This window comes from Felis catus, chromosome B2 (genome assembly GCF_018350175.1).
Source record: "Felis catus isolate Fca126 chromosome B2, F.catus_Fca126_mat1.0, whole genome shotgun sequence".
NCBI classification, from domain to species: domain Eukaryota; kingdom Metazoa; phylum Chordata; class Mammalia; order Carnivora; family Felidae; genus Felis; species Felis catus.
Genome location: NC_058372.1, coordinates 139811257 through 139835000, shown reverse-complemented (window position 1 = coordinate 139835000; position 23744 = coordinate 139811257). Strand labels below are relative to the sequence as shown.

The following is a 23744-nucleotide window of genomic DNA, read 5'->3' as shown; positions in this document are numbered from 1 at the left end:
TTCAGGGACTTATGTTACCTCCTCTTTCAAGTGAAGTTCAATTAAATAAGAAATTTTGCATTATCCTATAGACAGTGGGGTCCTTTTTTGTTTCCTTCTATTTGTCTTCTTGAGGGGAAAGGCAACGATAGAAAATAAAAAGTAAGGTTCAGAATTACATTAAAACCTTGTAACTTGTGAGCTGTTATGTTAGTGATGAAATTGTACCTGGTATAAATTCTCAGCACAATGGATGGAGTTCTGCTCGATGACTCACATTAACATTATTAAGAGCTGTGCCGTTGAATCCCACAGATCACATGACAAATTATCTACACTGGATGTGAAAGCATGGGAAAAGACAGCTAACTGGGGGCCGGGGGGGTCGAGAGGGTCAAGTGATCGGTGGTGGAACATACCAAAGCTAAACTGCTCAGAAAGTTACCATGGAGTGAGTCCTGGTCGGACAAATTGCACTTATAGATGTAGAACAGATGGGCTGAGAGCACAGGCTGTCGACTCAGGCAGAACTGTTTGACCCTGGATCTTACACTCCCTCAATTTTTGATCTTGGAAAAGTCGTTGGTTTCTCTAAGTCACGTCCCATGACATAAAGTGAGTATAGCATTTAGTATTTCATAAACACATAGTAAAAGGTAGCTGATGTTATTATAGATTCATAGGAAAGATCTTAAATATCTCATGCTACCAACTGATTTTACAGAAGAATTTATTGAGACTAGAGATGTAATGCTACTTGCCTAAACTCACGCAGCTAGTTAGCTAGTTAGGGAGCTAGGAATGGAATAGGAAACCATGAACTTTATCCCCTTTGGTTTGTATCTTATTTTATAGTTAGTAACCGTGTGTTCTTTTTCATTACAGCTTTATTGAAGTATAATTGTCATACAACACACTGTAATTATTTAAAGCATACAATTTTATGAACTTTGGGATGTATCCATACCCATGAAACAATCACCATAATCAAAATCGTGAACTTATCCTTTACTCTCCTTCTTCTCGTGTTCCTTCCTTCTCTCGTGTAGTCCATTTCTATCTTCCTTAACTACCTAGGGACAACTGATCCATATTCTGTCATCAGAGATTTTTATTTTCTAGAGTTTTACATAAATGGAATCAAACAGTGCATATATAGATAGTACACAGCCTTTCTTGTCTTGTTTCTTTAAGTCAGAAAAATTATTCGAGATTCATCCATTACATTTATCGAGATTTCATTCAATTTTGTCCCCGAGCAGTATTCCATACCACAGTCTGGTCTTCCATTAACCTGTGGATACACATTTCTGTTGTTCCTGGATTTTGCCTATTATAAATAAATCTGCTGTGAACATTTGTGTACAAGTCTTTGTGGGACATATGTTGTCATTTGTCTTGGGTATATATGAGGAGTAGTTTAGCTCTGTCTTATGGTAGGAGGATGTTTAACTGTGTAAGAAACTACCAGACGGTTTTCCTCAGTGCTTGTGCATTCTATATTTCTACCAGGAGCACACGAGACCTCTAGTCTTCACATCTCCGCAGACTTGTGTCATAGCCATTGTATCAATTTTCTACGGCAGTGTAGCAAATTTCCACAAACGTAGCTGCTTAGAATAACACACATTTATTAGCTCACCGTCCTGTAGTAGGTCAGAAGTTCGGGCCCAGTGTGGTGGGATTCTCAGATTCTCACAAGGCTAAACTCAAGACGTCATCCAGCCTGCATTCTGATCTGGAGTTCAAGTCTTCTAAGCTGGCATGGTGTGGCCGACTTCAGTTCCAGGAGGTAGGAGCGAGGTGGCCATTTCCTTGCTGGCTGTCAGCCATGAGCTTGCTCCTAACTCCTACGAGCTGCCTACATTCCTTGACATGTGGCTACATTCCATCTTCGAAGCCACCACTGGTGCATGGGATGCCCCTCCAGCATCTGATCTCTCCATAGTGACCTCTAGATCCAGACTTAAAGGGCTCATGTGCTTAGGTCAGGCCAAGCCAGATCATCTACCTGTTATGAGGTCCGCTGACTTGGGAACTTAATTACATCCACAGAAGTCCTTTTGCCAAAAGTATGATATTTCATCGTATTCATGGGTCCCACGCACACACAAGGGAGGAGATTTTAAGAGAGCATTATACACAAGGGTAAGGGGGACTATTGGGGGTCGTCTTAGAATTCTCCCTGCCATCATATTTTTGTTCTTAACGTGGCAATATTTCATGGTGATTTTAATTTGCATTCCCATAATGACTGATGGGATTAACTATCTTTGCATCTTTTCACTTATAATCTCCTATAGTGAAGTATCTGTTCAAAACTTTACCCAGTTTTTGGTGTTATTTGTCTTAGGTAAGGCTTTTCAATTTTGATAACGCTATTTTATTCATGTTTTTCCTTCGATAGTTTGTGGGGTTTTTGTGGCATATTTGGGACATCTTTGCCAAAACCAAGGTCATTAAATGTCTGTTTTTTTCTTATACAAGTTTTATAGTTTTAGGCCTAACATTTAGGTCTATGATCAGTTTTCAGTTAATTCTTTGTGTGGTGTGAGGAAAGGGACAGTGTTCGTAATTTGCAAATGGATGCCTAATTGTTCTAGCACCACTGATTGAAGAGATAATCCTTTCTCTATTGGGTTGCCTTGGCACTGGTTTTGAAAATTAATTGTCCGTGTGCGTGTGGGTCTACATCTGACTATTTTCTGTTCCACTGATCTATGTGAATATCTTTATACCAACACAACATTGTTTTGATTCCCAGTGGCTTTATAATAAATCTTCAAGTCAGGTAGCCTTAGTTCTTTACTTTGCCCTTTTTTAAACAACCGTTTTGGCTGTTCTAAAAGCTTTGCGTTTGCATGTAAATTTTAGAGTCAGCATGGGAATTTCTGAGGAAAGCCTACTTGGATCTTGATTTAAATTGTGTTGAATCTGTGGATCATTTTGGGTGAAACTGATATCCTAAGACTGACCAACGAATACGCACTATCTATTTATTTTGGTCTTTTATTTTTCACCATGAAATCTTGAGGTTTTGAGTGTTCATGTCTTGCAAATCTTTTGTCAATTTATCCCTAAGTATTTTCTATTTTTGATGGTATTTTTTTCTCTAGTGTCAGTTTCTGTTTGATTGTGGTTAGGAAATAGAAATTCAACTTATTTCTTACTTTCCAATATGAATACCTTTTATTTCTTTTTCTTGCCTGATTACACTGAACCAACAGTACACTACAGAATAAAAATAGTAAGAACACACATCAGCTAATTCCCAATCTTGTGGGGAAAGCATCCAGGCTTTCACCATTAAGTGTAATATAGCTGTAGATTTTTCTGAGATTCCCTTTACCAAATCAAGGAAATTTCCGTCTCTTTCTTGTTTGCTGAGAGGTTTTTCCTCTTCTTCTTCTTCTTCTTCTTGTTATTATTATTATTATTATTAATCAGTGTTGAATTTTGTCAATTTTTTATAGCTTTTTTATAGCCATTGTGATCATGTGAGTTTTCTTCTTTCAGCTCCTGATATGATGAATTGTATTGTGTTAGCCTGTTAATATGATGAATCACAGATTAAATCAACCTTATATTTCTGCTATAACTTCTACTTGGTCATGATATATTATCTGTTTATATATTGTTGCCATTTATTCATTAAAATCTTATTAAGAAAATACATGTTTATGTTCATATGGGATATAGAGGTCACTGATTTAAATTGTTTCATTTCTAATACAAGCATTTAATGAAGTTCCTTTAAGCACTGAATAACTGCATTCTCCATATTTTTTGTGTTATATTTCAATTTGCACTCCATTCAAAATACATTCTGATTTCTTTGACTCATGGGTTATTCAGGAGTGCGTTGTTTGTTTTCATATTTGAAGAATTTCCAGAATTTCCAGTTTAATTCCACTTTAGGTCAAGTTCTTTGCTAACATTATTAAAGGTTTCTATATCTTTGGTTTTTCTGTCCATTTGGCTGGTGAAATATTGAGAAAAAGATGTTGAAATCTTTGGCTATAATTGCAGAGTCACCTGTTTCTTTCAATCCTATCAGTTTGGCCTCAGATATTTGGAAGCTATATTAACTAGGTGCATAAACATGTCCTCTTAAAGAATCAACCCCCTTATCCCCATGAAATGATCTGCTGTATCTTTGGTCGTATTCCTTACTCTCACATTTATTTTGCTTGATATTATTATAGCCACTTCAGCTTTCTTTCGGTTAATGCTAGTATGGTATATCAATTTTTATCCATTCACTTTTAACCTATTTAATTATAATTAAAATGGGTGTTTTACAGACATACTTTTTAAAATCCAATCTGATGATCTCTACCTTTTAACTGAGGTGTTTAAAGCTTCTATCTTGAATGTGAATATAAATTTGTGTGAGTATTAACCCACCATCCTGCTATAGTTTCCATTTATCCTATCTATTCTTTGTTCTATTTTTCTCTGCCTTCTTCCAAATGAATTAAGTATTCTTAATAATACCATTTTATCACTGTTAGTAGCTGTTAATTCCATCTAATGCATTTTTCATCTTAGACATTGTTTTTTCAACTCTGCAAGTTCAATTTGGATCTCTATTTATCTTTATATTTCCCCTTCACATGGTTTCCTCCATCTTTCTGAACGTATGGAGTATATTTACAGTTTTTTAAAAAAACCTCTTTGTCTATTAATCCTATCATGTTTTCCACTCCTGCGTCTTTTCAGATGATCAAGTTTTATCCTCATTACAGATTTTTTTTCCTGATTCTTTGTTTATCTCATAATTTCTGAACATTGTGAATTTATTCTGTTGGATACTGAATTCTTTTAAATTTTGTAGAGCTCTGTCTTGGGATGTAGTTCAGGTATGTAGAAACAGACGGGTCCTTCTGAATCTTGCTTTTAAGCTTTGATAGGCAAGATGAGAGCAGTCTTCAAACTAGCGTTCAGTACTAAAACCAGTACCTGTACATTGTGAGGTTTTTCCACTCTGGCTGTTGAGAGCAGGAGCAATTTCCATCTTGGTGTGACTCCTGTCCTTTCTGGTGACTCTTTTCCTGACTTCTAGCAGCTTCCTCACAGCCAGTGCTAACTCCTGCTGAGCTGAAGGAGCCAGCAGATCCCAGCAGCTCTCTGTGCTCTTCTCTCTGGCAGTCTGCCACGATAATTCTAGCCACCTTGTACTCCTCAAATTGTCAACTTGGTCTCCTCAACTCAGAAGAACTGCCATACTCAGCTCGGGCCCCCCATTGTCTAGGCCGCAGCCTAGAAACTCACTCTAGGCGGTCAGCTGAGACTTTGCCAAGCGCACCTCACTTGTCTTCCTTGGCTCAACGATGAGCGTCCCGCACTGCCTGCTGTCCAAGGCCTGAAAACCTCAGTTGCATATATTTTTCGGGTACTTCAAGTAAATAGGGAGGGGAGGGGTGGGGGTGCCTGGGTGGCTTGGTCAGTTGAGCATCTGGCTTCGACTCAGGTCATGACCTCGCAGTTTGTGGGTTTGAGCCCTGCATCAGGCTCTGTGCTGATGGCTCAGAGCCTGGAGCCTGCTTCGGATTCTGTGTCCCCCTCTCTCTGCCCCTCCCCAGCCTCTCCCTCTCTCTCACAAATGAACATTAAATGTATATATATTTGTATATATTACTATATATATATAGTAAATAAGGAGGGGAAATCTGGCCCCTCTTCCCCCATCATGGCTGGAAGCAGAAGTTTAAATGTCCCTAACAAGTAATAAAAATGAAAATGAAACCAATAACGCAGAAAACATAAATAATAAAATGACCTGAAAACTTCGAACCTGGAAATAATCACCCCTAACAATCTCCCTTAGTTTCGTTATAGACACACACAACAAATAAAAGGTTCTGTAATGGTCTTGCTTGTCTCCCAAGGCAATAAAAATACGCTCTTATCATCAGTTTTAATGATCGCATAGCATTCCAGTGAACGAATGCATCAGGATCTATTTAACACATCCCCGATTGTTGGACAGTTAGGTTTTTCCGACTTACGGACATTTTTTAAAGTGTGCTGCTAAACCCCAGTAACTCAAAACCTGTAGCCCATGGCTTGCTTTCTGCCCTGACCCTGAGCCGGCTTTAAAACTCTAGACATTTTTAGGCCACCATGTTTGTTCTGTGGCTTCACCTCATACATATTTTGCTAGAATCCTTAATAAGGACAAAGGTAAGAAACGCAATTGATTTTGACAGGTGATGTGCTGACCGGAGACTGATAAAACAGGAGATTTTTTTTTTTCCTTCAGCTCAGCGTGCACTCCCTTTAGAGAAATTCAGGTTTGTAAAGCTTCGTTTGGATGGAAATATACAGGAGGATACCTAGGCTGCCAGTTCCTTGGTTAAGAAACCAAACATGCACAGTACCTCGGTGAGTTAATTCGAGTTGGGGCTAGAGGCAATCTGACATGAATACGGAACTTTTTAATCATGGGCTGTGGCTAGAATAGGCACTGGCGGGAGATTCACACTGCAATTGAGTGGCACTTGGTCTAGCCTGCTGAAATAACTTGATGGTCTAATCCATGTCCCAACAGACAGATATCCCTGAGTTTGGCCTTAATGGTTGTGTTTTATAGAGTCTCAGCAGAGAGCCCTGGATTATGGGATAATGAAAAATGAATAATACAGGTAGAAGTGCCATTGAGTTAGAGTTGAGATATGTTAATAGACAGTGAGGTGAATTTGTAATGGACTAAGGTAACCTATATTAATATGTTTTACATTTGCAAAGCTTAAAAAGACAAATAGCTTGGTATATCTCCTGCAGCACAAAAAGAAAAGGAGCCTAAGGTTTACACACCAATCAGGAAAATGAATTTTCTATTTATTGTACTAAAAGATTATACCCTGATGTCTGGACAGTATGAATTGTGAAGAGCTGTTCCATTTTGCAATTGGGATTATATCTCACAAGTCTTAGGAAGATAAACACGTTGAAGTCTATTTTTTCTCAGTCTCAGATTTTTTAGTTCTGAGAAATTATTAATCAGTTTTCCTTTGGATATTTAAAACTTTAATAATAAATAAGGAAGGAAAGGCAAGCTCTTGACAAAGAAAGATAAAATTTTAATGGAGACAACTGTGATTGGTAGAGTAGTGTCAGGCTACTAAGGGATTGTGTTGAGGAAAGTTCTGGAGAAAGGAGAGGCTGTTGAAAGACTCTGAAACGTTTGAGAGAAGGAAACTGGCACAAATTCACACACAGAGGAAGCTGGCCATTTTGGGGGTGAGTACTTAAGAGTGGGCCTTGAAACCTGTCAAGTTCAAAATTTGGACCAGAGGAAGTAAAAAGCATTCCAAAAAAAATTAGGAACAAAAGTTCATGTCCCATTTAGTGACGTTAGAACTTTTTTTTTTTTTTGAAAATATTTATCCTTCCATTTTTATGGTTTAGAGTCAAGATCTTTAATAGTAGTGCAGGGTGAGATGTTCATTTACTCTTTCATTCGTCCTGTCGAACTTTTTGAGCACAATTACAAATCTGAAAGTGTACTAACCTGGGGATAGAGTGAGGAGGTACAGCAGAGAAAATACATTTTAAAAAACCACACAGAGCTGGGCACTGAGAAGGGCACTTGTTGGGATGAGCACGGGGCGTTGTATGGAAGCGATGAATCACGGGGATCTACCCCCCAAAGCCAAGAGCACACTGTATACCATGTATGTTAGCCAACTGGACAACAAATTATATATAAAAAATAAAACAATAAAAAAAAGAAATCATTGCCTAACCCCCCCCCCAAATAAAAATAAAAAGAAATCAAAAACCACACATAAGCTGTTAATAATTACAAATGGGTTTAAGTTTAAAAAATAGTGAAGATGCCATGTCGTAACGTGCTATTTGTTTTCATTGTTTCCCTCGACTGTTCCCAAAGAACATAGGGCCACCATCAATTTCTCAGACCAAATAGCTCACTTCCTGCCTGGAATGTTCCTGAATGAGTCGACCCCAAAGGACTATTTGCTTCTCCGTGGACTAAAATTGCAAGACCAAGTTGCATTCAGAGCCGCTGACAAACTAGGCCACGTTTCGGACCTTGAAAATACATTCTGAAGTATTATTAATCCTAATTAATTAATGTTTTCTTCCAAAAGCAAGAGGCCTTACTAAGTTCTAAGTCTTGATAATTGACCCTTTCAAATGGTACAGTTAACCAGTTTTCTGATTATCCATCCTTCACTCTCCATACTGACTGATGTTTGGACTATAACCTTGATATTCATGGTGTGGCCAGGGATTTCCAGCTATTCACTGTGCCTCCATGTTTCTAAGAATTTCTAAGAATTCTATGAGCATAGCTGGTGGTACACTTTCAGGAGTCTAAAATACTTTAAACAAGACTATGAATGCAGCATTTTGCAGGAGAGATGTTTACTTTTAAAATAGAGGTAAGAAGGGAGAAAAAAAAGATAAGCATTGTGTCCTGGCAAGTAATTCAATAAACAGAATAAACTTTATAAAAATCAAGAACTATGCTATATGTATCTACCCATACGCCACAATGCCTTCCTTCGAAGAGTTCATGGTGCAAGATCTAAATAAATTCTACTTTGCAAAACGACATGTGCCATAATATAATTCAGGTCCTGTAAAAGTCCAGAAGAGAGAAATCACAGGGAAATTGTATTTGAATTGAGGCTTTAAAAAAAAAAAAAAAGTGAGAACTCACCAGTTGAAGAAGACTAGGGCGTTCGAATAATAGAGAACAAAAAGTAAAATATGTGGAAATGTGATAGGTGGGCATATTTCGGAAAGCCACGAAAGGAAATTTAGGCATATTTAGGAAAGCGGCCATAGAAAGGTCCTCCCCTGTTCTCACATACATTCAACCTCTCTCTGGTTTTTGTAAAAAATACAGCTGGTGGGATAGTACTTTCTTTATGTGCTTATTCGATCATTTAGTGAAAGAGACATGTTAAAGATCTCCCAGTGGGGGATTTTGAGTGAGAATTTGTCTATTTCTTCTTTAATTCCGTTAACTTTTTGCCTTATATATTTTGTGGCTTTATTATACTAGCATTGTATATACATCCAGAACATAGGATTGTTATATCTTCTTGGTGAATTCAATTTGTTGTTATTATTCTCCCTTTATCTCTACTAATGACCTTTTCCTTAAAGTCTGTTTTAACATTAATATTGCTATATTGGCTCTATTTTGGTCAGTGTTTGCACAGAGTATCTCTCTCTATCTTTTTACTTTCAATGTTTCTGCATTTATATTTAATGTGATTGTTGTTATTATTTACTTAAATCCCCCATCTCACTATTTGCTTTATATTTGTATCAATTGTATATTTGTTTCCTCTTTCTTTTTATTGGGGGGGGGGCTGATTTTATTTTAACAATTCCTTTTTTTTTTCTTAATTTGTTTTTGAGAGAGAGAGACAGAGCACAAGCGGGGAAGGGGCAGAGAGAGAGAGGGAGGCATAGATCTGAAGCAGGCTCCAGGCTCTGAGCTGTCTGCACAGAGCCCAATGTGGGGCTCAAACTCACAAACCTGAGATCCTGACCTGAACGGAAGTCGGATGTTTAACCAAATGAGCCACCCAGGGGCCCCATTGGGGGGTGGATTTTTTAAAAAATTATTCTGTTTTTCCCCCTTATTTGTTTAGTCATTATATATTCCTTTTTTATTATTTAGGGAGGTAAGCTAGGGATAAAAACATCCTTGAGATATAAAGTTCTAATGTCACTTTGTATTTTTGCTACCTTTCCAGACAAAGTGTTCATGGTCTTCCTTTCTAATTTACACATTATTGTTGTTCTGGACATTAATTATGACTGTTATTCAGCCACATATTTACCTTTTTATTTCTTCCCTTATCATAGAGTTTCTTTTTTTAAAAAAAAAAAGTCTTTTTAAGGTTTATTTATTTTTGAGAAAGAGAGACAGAGACAGAGCATGAGTGGGGGAGGGGCAGAGAGAGGGGGAGACAGAATCCGAAACAGGCTCCAGGCTCCGAGCTGTCAGTCCCAGAGCCCTATGCTCACGAAACTGATCAAGATCAGTGAACTGAGCAAGATCACGACCTGAGCCAGAGGCTTAACTGGCTGAGGCACCCAGGCGCCGCATAGAGTTTCTATCCGTAATCATTTACCTTCTGCCTAAAAATCACCTTTTGGTAAATACCTCTGTTTTTGCTTACCTGAAACTGCTTACACTTAACTTTCCTTCTTCGAGGATATTTTGACTGGTGGTAGCATTTTAGGTCCTTTCCGAAAATACTGTTCTATAGTCTTTTGGCTTTCATTATTTCTGTTGAGAAGTCAGATCTCACTTGCATAATTTTCCTTTCAAAATAATATGACTTTTCCATCTGCTTTTTAAGAAATTTTTTGCCCTTAATTTTACTGTGTCTAGAGGTGGTATTTTTTGTATATACCCTACTTGAGATCTGTAAGAATTCTTGACCATATGGCTTGATAACTTATGTTAATTTTGGAAAATTCTCAAATGTTGGTTTTAATCCATTGTCTCTTTTTTTTTTTCTGGGATCCAGGAAATTTCTACTAGGCTTTCTCATTTATATCTTAGATGTTTATTTACATCTTAGATGTCGTTTATATCTTAGATGTTTCTTGCCTCTTCTCTGTGCTTTTGCTCCTTCTGTCTCTCCATGTTTCATTCTGGATATTTTGTTTTAACCATCCGCTGATTTACCCATTCTCTCTTCAGCTGTGTCTAAAGCACTTTTAAACCCATTCACTGAGGGGCGATTGGGTGGTTCAGTCTATTAAGCAGTTCTCAAGTCAGAATTCAAGGTTCGTGGGTTTGAGCCCCGCATTGGGCTCTGTGCTGACAGCTCAGGGTCTGGAGCCTGCTTCAGATGCTGTGTCTCCGTCTCTCTCTGCCCCTCCCCTGGTTGTGTTCTCGCTCTCTCTGGCTCTCTCTCTCTCTCTCTCTCAAAAATAAATAAACATTAAAAAATGTTTTTGAAAGGACTTTACACCCATTCATTGAGATCTTAACTGTGATTATTGTATTTTTCAGTTTTGAAATTTCTATTTTTAATTTCCTGTTCTCTGCCATAATTCTCAATCCTAATTCTCCTTCTTATCTGTTATCTCCTTGAAAATGTTGAGGATAGTTATTTACAAGTCTATTTCTGATAACTCCATTATCTGATTTTCATTTAATCTTTGTTCCTTGTCTGTTTCTCTTGGACTTTGTTCATGATTTGTCCTTGATTGTATGCTTATTTTGACTGAATGCTTGAGATGTTATTTAAAAACTGATAGAAATAACATGATGCTTAGGATGATGCTGCATTCCTCCAGAGAAAATTTAGGTCTGTTTCCGGCAGGTGACTTAGCAATTCCAGAACCCTTCATCCAATAAGGGAGTCAGCACCCAGAAGGGCAGTTTACCTGAATGTCTCTTACTCCTGAGAAGCTGTCCTTTTAATTCCCTCCCAAAGACCGAGTAGTTACCAGATACTCTGGGCTTTGATGGTACCTGGACTCTCTTTCGTGTGACCCAAGTTGTGAGACTCGAGCAAAATTCTCCTCCAGTCTCTCATCCTCTCGTTCTCCCAGAATCAGTGGACATCCTTAGTGGAAAAGCTAGGATCGCCTTTCTGGGTTTCCACCTTCTATCAGATCTTGGTCTCATAATGCTTCCTGCTTTGTTAGCTCTTTAGGCAGATTATTTTGGTCTGACTTTTCTAATTCTCCGAGAGAGGTTGATCCAAATTCCCTAACCTCTATTACCGAAAACTGAACGTCCCTCCCCCAGCTTTTGCACTGTAGTCTCTCTAACCTTGAAATGCTAACGGTGAAAAACACTCCCTTGTCTCGTGCCTTCTTTTAACCTACTTGATTGCTTACCTTCTCTTCACAGCCAGATTCCTCAAAGGGGTGGCTAGAGCGCTCTGTCCATATCTTTGTTTCCTAAGTACCCTTGAATCCTCTGGGCTTTTCCATCCATCCTAGGTCAGAAACTGCTACGTGGCAGCTGGCAGTGACACCCACTTGCTAAATCCAACAGACACCTGTTATCTCCTATCTCAAGCTCTTTCACATGGAAATTCTTGAAACAGCCCAACTAGGAGATCAGTATAGTTCTCGTTTATTTACTTATTTATTTTGCGTTCGAACTTTCATTCATTTATCCATTTACGTATTTAACAAACATTGACTGAGTTCCTTCTGTGTCTCATTTAGCATGCCCAAGTGCCAGGAGTGGAAAGAAGACTAAAACAAGATGCCTGTTCCTGATAGAGGAGGTAAAAACACCAAAAACGCAGCCCATGGACGACAACACAATGTAATACATTATGTTTTAATACTCTCCTACGAGTACATTTAATGTGCCGAGGGAAGACACATGAGTGAACAACTAATTATACTAGGGAAAGCATCTGTGAAGACTCCAGAGAAGAGACAGTGATTATCTTTAATGTTAAAAAACAATCTTTCCAGAAAGACATATGTGGCAAAGTGGGTTGGGCAGAGGAATGGAATAAACAAGGTTAAAGCAAATCAACAAACAAAAACGTGTGGAATAGCAAGGCATGGTTGGAAAGGAGACAATAGCTTGGTATTAGCGAATTCAAGGTATCTGCTTTCTTACTGAAGTTGAACGTCCTTCTACATGTTTAAGCATTCTTTGTATTCATTTTATTGTGAATTATCTATTTATGTTCCTACCCATTTTTAGGGGAGCTACTTGTATATTAAGGATTTAATTCTTTGTTTTTGGTATGAAATGCAGTATGTTTCCGAGCTTACTATTTGCCTGTTGACTTTGTTAATATGCAGATTTTCATTATTTTCGTGTAGTAATATCTGTTAAGATTTTGGAAGTTTGTCATATATGGAAAGGCAACTATAGGGGCGCCTGGGTGGCTCGGTCGGTTAAGCATCTGACTTTGGCTCAGGTCGTGATCTCTCAGTTCGTGGGTTCGAGCCCCACGTCAGGCTCTGTGCTGGTAGCTCGGAGCGTGGAGCCTGCTTCAGCTTCTGTCTCCCTCTCTCTGCCCCTCCCCTGCTTGTGCTCTGTCTCTGTCTCTCAAAAATAAATAAAATGTTAAAAAATTTGAAAAAAAAAGAAAAGGAAAAGCAGTTATGGAATTTCTGAGAGTGATTTGTGCTAAGGCAGGCTCAGAGGAGCCACAAGCATTTTTGGTAGTCTTAAAGGTCGAAATATTCTGAATTCCCTGTTAGTCCTCTTATGAACCCCCAAGACTTCTGTCTTTCTCATCTACAATCAGACATATGGACGAGCTTCCATCAGGACGGTGTTCCAACTTGATCCTCTCCTGGAATACAAGAGCTCTGTTAGAAAGGTCTCAGAATTCAGGTTCCGCATACAGCAGGTCCAAACATGTAAACTGATATCCTGTCAGCACAAAGCTTGTCCTTCAAGTGGCATCTGACCTTACCTCAAAGGCAGCCAACTTTCTGCTTGTTATATGACCTTTGGAGCTAAGATAACTGAGTAACTGCATGCTACAAAACACCAGCAACCAAGAGACATGAAATCTATTTGTCCACAGAAGGCGGAGGTGCAGTCTAGGGAGAAGACAATGGGAACCAGAATTTAGAAGATTTTATTTCATGTCCCTATGCTGTCATTTGTTACTTGTATGAGTTTATCAAGCTCTTGTACTTTCTGAGCCTATAAAACAATTGTATAATATGAGAATAATGGTTTGACTCCCAAATGGGTGGTTGTAGGTATTTAAAAAACCAAAACTGAAACCAAAAAACCTCTTTCCCCTTCCCCACTTCCATGAAAAATCACTTGAGTCCAAAATGGGTGGTTGTAGGTATTTAAAAAACAAAAACAAAACCCCCCAAAGTTCTCTCCCCTTCCCTACTTCCAACACCCTGCTCACTTCTTTTATAGTTGGCAGACATTTTACGCTCTATATTTTCCCAGGGTGCATCGGTGTATGGTATCTTGTAAAGAAAAGACGCCATGTTGAAAAGAGAATTGAAAAGATAGTAATGATGGAGATGTACGATTATGGTATAAAATGGATGGGAAGGGTTAGGTTGAATGCCTCTAGTGAATCATAATGTATGAAATTTGAGAGATACGAGGAAACAAAGAGACACTGACTATTTTTAGAATATAATTGAATCTGGGAAGTAGCAAAGTCATATGGGACTTGCCTAACTTAACAAAGTTCAGGATAAAGAAAATAATAATTCTTTGAGTGAAGGAATGGGGCATTGGGCGGAAGAAGAAAGAATCAATCATGAATAAATAAAGAATTAGTCAATCATTATTCTTGAATAATGGAAGAAGAGAAATTACCGATAGACCCAATCTAAGTGCTGGTTACTCCATAGCAAAACCTTAAGATATTGCTATAACACAGGGAAGCTGGACATTAAGAGCCTTGCTTGTAAAAATTAGGTATTTAGAGGAACAATTTCCTGGACACTAGAGAATTGCTAAAACATGAAATAGTGTATATTGAGATCATGAAACAAGTTATTAAACCAAACAGGAAAATCTTTAATAAAATAAATTTGATAGGAAGTATAGTCCTAAGATGGAAACATTTATTATAACTACTTTTTATTTACTAAATTTTCATATTATAAATATCAACTAATATTCTAAAATGAAAATCATCAATAGTCAAGTAACAATAAGGAAAAAATTATTGTAATGTGAATTTAAATGTTTTAGTGTGCCCTTACTTCTTTTATGGTTCATACATTTATTATTATTTTTTAATGTTTATTTATTTTTGAGAGACAGAGTGTGAGTTGGGGAGGGGCAGAGAGAGAGGGAGACACAGAATCCGAGGCAGGTAGGTGGGCTCCAGGCTCCGAGCTGTCGGCACAGAGCCTACGCGGGGCTTGAACTCACAAACCGTGAGATCGTGATCTGAGCCAAAGTCAGACGTCCAACCGACTGAGCCACCCAGGTGCCCCTCATACATTTATTTTTTAATGAAAAGAATTTTAAAGGAAAAAGTTCTGTAGTAAACAATAGCAAGATGTCTTCGCAATGTTATAAAACCCTTTATTTGTGTAAAAGTGAAATGTTTTTAATGGATATTCTTAATTTTTTTTAGTCTCTGTAGCTACTCCTTCAAAAATATATTCCTAGAAGTCATTACATTCCTTTGAGCTGTGCTTTGAAATTCATTATATGCAAATGCTTTCAATCACTGTGATGGGGTGGGGGGGGGGAGATAGTGGTGGTAATTGTTTGGTGTGCCATATACATTTGCTTTAAATAGTTCAGTATTAATAGATACACTCGGATACCAATGTGATAATATAGATCAAGTGGAAATAGAAAAAAAATGTCATAATGACTTATGTATTACTTTCAACAGGAAAAAAATCTTAAAATATTTGGTTTAGCAGAAAATATACTTAATTCAGCCACTCATTTCCACTGGAGATCAGACACAGCAGCTGCATGGACTGATCTTCTTTGCCAACTGGGAGTTCACACCTGATGTAACACCCCACTCGCTGAACACAGTCGTGAGCATCCCTCAAATCCCCAAGTCCCCACAGGCGACTTCCCTCCTGGGAGGCCTGAGGAAAGTTTTATTGCTTTCTGGATTATGTCAGATATCATTATCACCGGATATTTCAAAACCTTCTCTTTCCAAGTTAGACCCAGGTAATACCAACTGTCTTCCACAATCACGTGTATTCTGAGTATGCTTTCTTTTTCGGTAAGCGAGGTATCGTCCGTTCTATCTTCCTTTATCCATATATAAAAAGTGAATGGTCATAGTTCCAGTGTGATATAAGACAGTTCTCACTCTAACATTGTAAAACATTACCCCCAAATGAAAATAGATTCATCAACTGTCCAGATTTCTTAAAACAATGACTAAACAGTTACCCTTGAGTAACCCAGTCCTTTTTGAAATACGAAAACCTGTTGTACTTCTCCTGTTAATAGTAATTTACAGTGGGCTCTGAATTTTGATTGCTGCTGTAGTCTAGTGTGATAAATAAAAATCTGATTCATGATCCAACATTATGCATAAATAAAAGGTATTCAATTCGGTAATGTGAATCTAATCCAAATTGATTGTGTTCCACACCAGCATGCCGACCACTAAATTATCATTTATCTTTGTCTGTTAATAAACACTTGCAGATTCTGTCATTGTGCTTTTAAGCCTTTTGAGATTACTGTGTCAACCTCAGTCACCTTCAAATGATGATACTCAGTAAATAATAATATTAATTCATAATGCTAATATTGCGTCTCTGCTTTTACTATTCCAGGGAAGCTCTGTCATTCTGTCATGTTGGGTAACAATGCATAAGGCAGAAAGTAACGCAGCCAAATATTCAGGATCCATGAATCCTGTGAATATGTTGCAAGCCTTCTAAAGCAAACGTGAAGGGAGGGCACACCACGAAATAAAATAAAAGGCTGCCAACGTAGCACAATTATTTAACAGTGAATCACCCCAGTAAGTCATAGAAAGACCACAAAAATTACACGAGTTACTAAAAATAGTTTTGGTATAAGCCAGTCACCATATCAGAGTGGCACAACTAATTCATCAGACATAAAAATGAGAATATGTAACACACTACTCGTTTGAAGTAAAAAAAAAAAAAAAATCTAAAAAATTATAAGAATGTTTGTACATGAAGTGGGCTTATAATTGATCACCGAATGTTCCATATTGACTAGATTTTGTTAGCTAATTAATCAGATTAAATTTAAAAACTGAAGCTCAGAGAGAGCCCGGGTGAAAGCAATTTGATAAAAATTTTAAGACTGAAGCATGAGATATTAGTAGAAGTGAAATTTGGGGTGCCTGGGTGGCTCAGTCGGTTGAGTGTCCGGCTTCCGCTCAGGTCATGATCTCGCAGTTTGTGAGTTCCAGCCCCGCCTCGGGCTCTGTGCTGACAGCTCAGAGCCTGGAGCCTGCTTTGGATTCTGTGTTTTCCTCTCTCTCTGCCCCTCCTCTGCTCGCACTCTGTCTCTCTCTCAAAAATAAATAAACATTTAAAAATTGTTAAAAAAAGAAGTGAAATTGAATGATGATGATGTGCTATAAAGCAGAAAGAATAACAATGGAAGAGAAGGAGTGAATGCACAAAGAAGTATGATCTGAAGGTGTTACATCTACTCAGCAGAAAACAGTGGTAGTGCTGTAGTTACTGACCTGAGAGAAATTAACCATGGAGGTAGGTGCCCGTGTTCTCTGATCATCGGTTGTGTCTCTAGCACTGCGCTGCTTCCCAAAGCGGGCACACACAAAAGCAGAAGACCTAACCCCGGTGGAGGATCCAGTCGGAGGATCAAGAATGCTAATGAACAGAAAATAGCAAAAGAAACTTGGCAGTGAACAAGCATTGAATTGTGTGCTGCAAACTACAAATGCTATAAAGTAGAGAGTAGAGAGTAGAGAGTAAAATCGGGTGCATCGTAATTCAAAGACGACTCAGAAATGGAATCCCTGCCTTAGGTAAGGACTAGATTCAGAGAGGTACAGGAGACGGAGATGGGTTAGGCAAATGACACTTTGTCTCATGGTAACCCTTGTAAAAGATTGAATATTGTTTTTAGGTCATCAAAAACATTCTTGGATCTCTAGGAAAGCAACAGAAATAGGATAAATGGAATCTGCTTTATGAAACATGGTCTGAAGAATAAGAACAATGAGATTAAAATACAAAAATCAGTTACATTTCTAACACTGATAATGAACCATCCAAAAATAATAATTATATATAAGTACACAATCTCATTTGCAATAGCATCAAAAACATAAAATACTAAGAGTAAATTTAACCACAAAGGTCATAGATCTGTACACTGAAAACTGGAAAACACTGGTGAAAGAATTTCAAGACACAAATGAATGAAGAAGTGTTTCATGTTCAGAGACTGGAAGAGTTAATATTGGACGATTTAAATCATCCATATTACCCAAAGTGATCTACACATTTAATGTAATCCCAATCAAAAGTCCAGTGGTATTTTTCACAGAAATAGAGCAAACAACCCTAAAATTCATTTGCAACCACAGAAGACCCTACATAGCCAAAGCAGTCTTGACAGGAAGAGCAAAGCTGGAGGCATCACATTTCCTGATTTCAAAATATACTGCAAAGCTGTAGTAACCAAAACAGCATGGTACTAGCATAAAAACAGACATATAGACCAATGGACCTGAAATAAACCCATGCATTTATGTTCAAACAATCTTTGAGAAATGTGTCAAAAGCACATAACAAGGAAAGGGCAGTCTTTTCAATAAATAATATTGGGGAAACCTATTTTCCAGATGCAGAAAAGGAAATTGGATCCGACTTCATTCCACATGCAAAAATCAACTCAAAATGGATGAAAGAGTTTAATAAAAGATATGAAAACACAAAGCTATTGGAAGAAGCATAACTTTTTGACATTGGTTTGAGCAATAAACTTTTGGATAGGACTCCAAAAGCACAGGCAATGAAAACAAAACTAGGCAAATGGGACTACGTCAAACTGGAAGCCTTCTGCACAGCAACAGAAACCATGAGCAGAGTGAAGAGAACTGCAGAATGGGAGGAAGTACCTTCCAACCATACATCTGATAAAGGGTCAAGGTAAAACATATTTAAGGGACTCAAACAACTCAATAGCAAGAGAACAAATAACCTGATTTAAAAACGGGCAAAGGATTTGAATAGACATTCCCCTGAAAGACGTACAAACGGCCAAAAATACATGAAAAGATGTTTAACCCCATTAATCATTAGGGAAATGCAAATCCGAACCACAATGAAATATCACCTCATGCCTGTTAGAATGTCTATTATGAAAAAAGAAAGCAGCCTGAGTGGCTCGGTCGGTCGAGCGGCCGACTCTTGGTTTCATGAGCTCACAGTTGGCGAGATCGAGCCCTGCATCAGGCTCCACGCTGTCAATGCAGAATAAAGCCTGCTTGGGATTCTCCCTCCCTCTCTCTGCCCCTCCCCCACTTGCAGGGGTGTGCAGGCACTATCTATAATGCTATCTATAGATAGCACATGCTATCTCTTTCTCTCAAAACAAATAAATAACCTTTAAAAAATCCTTAAAAAATGATACCAAGTGTTGGGGAGGTTGTGGAGAAAAGGGAATCCTTGTACACTGTTGATGAGAACACAAACTGGGACAGCCATTACAGAAAAGAGCATGGAGGTTCTTTCAAAAATTAAAAGTGGAATGATCCAGCAATCCCGCTTCTGGGTATATACACCACGGAAATGAAATCAGTTTCTCAAAGAGATTATCTACACTCCTATGTTCATTGCAGCATTGTTCACAGTAGCCCAGATGTGGAAAAACCCAAGTGTCTATTAATAGACCAATGGATAAAGAAGATGTGGTACAAATGAATACACACTTGAATACCACTCAACCATGACAACGAGGAAATCTCCATGTGTGGCAATATGGATGACCCTGAAGGACATTGTGTTAAGTGAAATAAGCCAGACAGAGAAAGACAAATACTGTATGATCTCACTTAATGTGTAGAATCTAAAAAAAAGTTGAACTCATAGAAGTAAAGAATAGAATGGTGGTCAACAAGGGCTGAGGGGATAGGATGAGGACACGTTGGTCAAAGGGTACAAAGTCACAGTTATGTAGGATGAATAAGTCTAGAGATCTCATGCCCAGGCATGATGACTATAGTTAATAATACTGTATTAAATACTAGAAATATGCTGGGAACAGCAGCATAATGGTAACCTCGTGATGAGATATGTTAGTTTGACTGTAGTAGTCATTTCACTGTGGAAGTGTATCAAATCATCATGTTGCATAAATAAGTGCCATTTTTATCTAAAATAAATAAATAAGAACAATAAAATTAAAAAGAAGCATCAACGTAAACAAAAATGGACCTACGTGAAAAAGTGTTTGAGACTCGGAAAAATAAATTTATGTTTTGGGAGGGCCTTATTCAATAACAAATTCCCTCTTTTCTTATTCCAAAAGGGAGAAAGAAAAAAATAGTATCTTGAGTATTTATGTGTCATTAAAAAAATGGAAAGGGCTGTTTTTTCTTTTTATAAACCATACAAGAGACAGAATATTCTGGTGACGAGGGAACTGGCTAGGGGACAAATGATAGAAAACTCATTTGGTCACATCTCAAGTCTTGTTGAACTAAGTTTATAATTCACACAGATTATAACTGGTCCTTTAGCTAGAGTAAGGATACAACTTACCATCCAAACCAAGGCACTTTGGAGCATGAAAGGAGGTACTTAATAATTAGAGTGGGAAAGCAGGCATAAACTGAGCTGTCCCCAGCAAAGTGGAATATAAGGTTGCCCTCTCCATGCTCAACACCAGAGGCGAGGCTCTTGGAAGGGAGGAGGGGGAAAGCAGTACTGGCACAGGTCAGCCAGCTTCTGGGGCTGAGCTGGGCAGCCCAGGTGTGGCCTCCACATGTTTCAGCTAGCTTGGGTCACTGTTTAGGCAAACCTTTGGTATAGGGACCAAAACAATCACAAAATTAAAAGATGGAAAGGAGGGATAAATGTGTTAACACTGCAGTAAGTGAGATTAACCCTGAGATCAGGTTTGAAATTCGAGAAGTGGAAACATCAAAAACAGTCTCCAGTCCCATCAGTGGAAGGGGGTATCTCTGTCTCTATCTGTATCTCTTCTTCTCCATCTCTCTTTTTCCCTGTCTCTATAGATAGATATAGATCTGAGAAATTCTGACCTGGAGTCCAAACCCCAATGCAGGTATATAGGGGAAAGGTGCCCGACCCCAAGGTAGCCATTGGGAAGGCAGAAAGACAAGTTGCCTCAGGGATGAGAGGTCTGGGACCACACACGCACAGAGGATCTTGGCTCAGGGCTGGGAGGCTGCAAATGTCAGAGAAGGGAATGGGAGGCAATTCCTGACGTCATCAACTGAAAGCAAAGATCTAATGTTCTGACAATTCTACTCCTTATAACGGTGATCTGGAACAGTGGTTCATGTTAGAATCATTTGGCAAGCTTTAAAGAAAAATAGGGATAACTGCCCCCACCAAGCCCACTCAAATCAGAAATTCTGAGCGGGAAATCTGGGCACAGCTATTTATTAAAACATCCCAGATGGTCCTCTGTTGAAGCTAGAGCTAAAAGATGGCAAAATTAAGGAGAGAAATCACTCTGACAGATTCTGCTCAAGAAAGAAAAGGTAGCTAACGATGAGCGAGGGACATGAGGCCTGTTGGCAAATGGACCAGTCACTCTGCAGTTCATGAGCCAAGAAGGAGAAAGCTGGGTCTTGTCAGACACCTACCCTGGCCTTCTGAAAGTGAGATCCCAAAGAAAGGAGGCTGTGATACCACGAAGACAAAATGGAAGATGACATAAGAGGTCCGGAAACCTCTGTCAAACCCACCAACGAAAGACCACCAGGAACACACCTATAGTCAAACAAAGTTGGGTTTATATAACAACACTATAGGGAACACGGGTGGTGGGGGGCGGTTTCCCGATAAAATCTGGGCTTGTGTTAGGTGATTTTAGGGTTTAAGGAAGCAGGAATTTGCTCTGGAAAGTGTACTGTCAGGAAGTGAGACAAATTCTATGATTGGATATTTTAATAATTTTTATCTAGGAGGGAGGAAGAAGAGATGAAGGCTAATGCTCCAGTTGATGAAGAAGTGGTAGACGCCATGTTAGCTAGAAGAGGAGGACACTTGGTCTTTTTGTGATTTGCTCGGTGTGCTCAGCCATCTGTGCTCAGCCATGGTTGCCGTGGGTCCTGTTTTGGGCTTGGTGCATTGGGTTCTCTGAGCCCACTCATCTGATTGTGGTGTTAGCGAAACTGTGTAAGTAATGAACATGGCTTAGCAGCTCCAGGTCAGCTACCAGCTGATAGATGTCAGGGATGCTTCTTTCTCGCTCACCTCTTAAAAAGTGGGATTCTGATGGGATAGTCAAGGAGAACATGGAGAGGCACTCAAGTCACGAGGGCATATTTACAATGATTTCTCTGAAAAGCTCAAAGATTAGAGGGCCTCAGGACCTTTTGGTCTAATCTGTGTGTATGATAAATGAGGGCACTGAGTCTTTGAGGGATGTGGTGACTAGGGTCAGTCCACTGATGCTCTTAGGCCTGGTCATTTCTGATGTAGTCAGTGCTCATTCTATAGTCCACATTCAAGTCCATAAGAGCTGCAGGAAGCCTTGCCCCAAAATGAGCTGAGCTTTTTATAAGGTAAAAAGCATTACAAAGACGTCTTTTAGAGCTGTTTCTAGCAACCAAGCCAACGACTGTCTTCACTGCCGAGGTAGACATTATAATGTTAACAGAGAGAAGGCAGATTGAGTCAGCCCACAATTTGCTTCTTTCATGCCAATATTTCTTTATTCATTCAACATTGGTTGGCTTTCTATGTCATCAAGATTTTTCTTCATCTAAAAAAAGGTAAAATAAATACGCCCACCAGGGAGTCGAGCTCCAGATTAAGAGGCCAGAAAGCATAAGGTAAGGAGGATCTGACTGGCATCTGTCACGTGTGGGCAACCTATAGTTGATTCTGCTGGACTGGATGGCCTAACGGTGCTCCCCTGGATCTCACCACTCTATTTTTACCACTCCCAGACTGGAAATGTTCAGTCTGGGAGGAGGAGGTCTTTTCCAGAGAGGGGAAGATCATCTTCAGTCAAGAATATGGGAAGTTAAGGCTACACACCTGCCAAATTAAACTGTAAGCTGCCTGCTACTGAAAGAAGTACCAGCTACAATCATGCAACCCCTGAGGGGAACCTTCTGAGGGTTCCTTCTGTGAGAAATGTTCTCAGGGGAAACTTCCAAGGAAACTTATCAAGGGGATAAGTTATCCTTATGAAAGGAGCCTTCACCAGGTAACCTCCTGTGAAGAACCTTCTGTAGGAAACCTTCTGGGGAAATCTTTGAGAGGAACCTTCTGGGAAATCTTTGAGAAGAACCTTCTGGGGAAATCTTCGAGGGGAACCTTCTGGGGAAATCTCTTGAGGTGAACCTTCTAAGGGAAACTTCTGAGGGAATCGTCTAGGGAAATCTTTTGAGGGAAAACTTCTGTAGGGAAACATCTGAGGGAAACATTTTGGGAAAATTTTTGAGGGGAAACTTCTGAGGTAAACCTTCTAAGGGAACGTCTGATGGGAACCTTTTGTGAAGAACATTCTTTGGGAAACTTTTCAAGGGGAATCTTCTGGGGGAAATCTTTCAGAATCACAGAGAGTGAGATATGGACAGAAGACTGGTGATGAAAGTGAATGATGGACATTTGTAAGGTTTTGTTGCTCAGTAGCCAGTCTCCTTTTCTGATGACATCATCCTGAACTTGTGTGTGTGTGTGTGTGTGTGTGTGTGTGTGTGTGCATGTAGGGGGGAGGAAACCATCCCTTCCTACTTTTAATCCATGTGATTCAGATGAAGCTGCCTTGACTTCTTGCCTCTAGGAGTAGACACTTGACTTAAGCCTAGCCAAGGAGGCCATTCCATCCCACTGGCCAGAGCAATTGTCTCAGAGGTAGACAAGTGGATCTCAGGCATGCCAACAAAACTCAATTCTGGCACATACTTTTGAGTTGTTAGCATAAAACTCCTTTTTTTTTTTTTTTGCACTGGTCTTGAAGCTGGCAGAATATTGACCTGGAAGTGCTGGAGATCACCATGTAGAGTCATCTAGTCTGGGTTTGAAGCCCATGGAGTCCAAGCGTAGCTGAAAGATGGAAGGAATAAATACCAAGTACTTATATACCATATGTCTAGATCCAACCATGTGTGAAACAAATCCCTAAACCAAAAGAA

General features: G+C 39.0%; 2 long non-coding RNA genes across 3 annotated transcripts in view; one reads left to right on the top strand and one right to left on the bottom strand.

Annotated features, from left to right (window-relative positions):
• Positions 1–12486, top strand: part of LOC109500228 — a 12934-nt gene extending 448 nt beyond the window's left edge. Inside the window, exons 2-3 of the long non-coding RNA XR_002157874.3 lie at positions 6245–6366; positions 12169–12486. This is a non-coding gene — a long non-coding RNA (uncharacterized LOC109500228). The remainder of the gene's footprint in view (positions 1–6244; positions 6367–12168) is intronic.
• Positions 12487–20694: 8208 nt separating this feature from the next.
• LOC111560541 overlaps positions 20695–23744 on the bottom strand; it is a 30307-nt gene continuing 27257 nt past the window's right edge. For both annotated transcript variants that reach the window (XR_002742518.2, XR_006598420.1), the window contains exon 3: positions 20695–23655. This is a non-coding gene — a long non-coding RNA (uncharacterized LOC111560541). The remainder of the gene's footprint in view (positions 23656–23744) is intronic.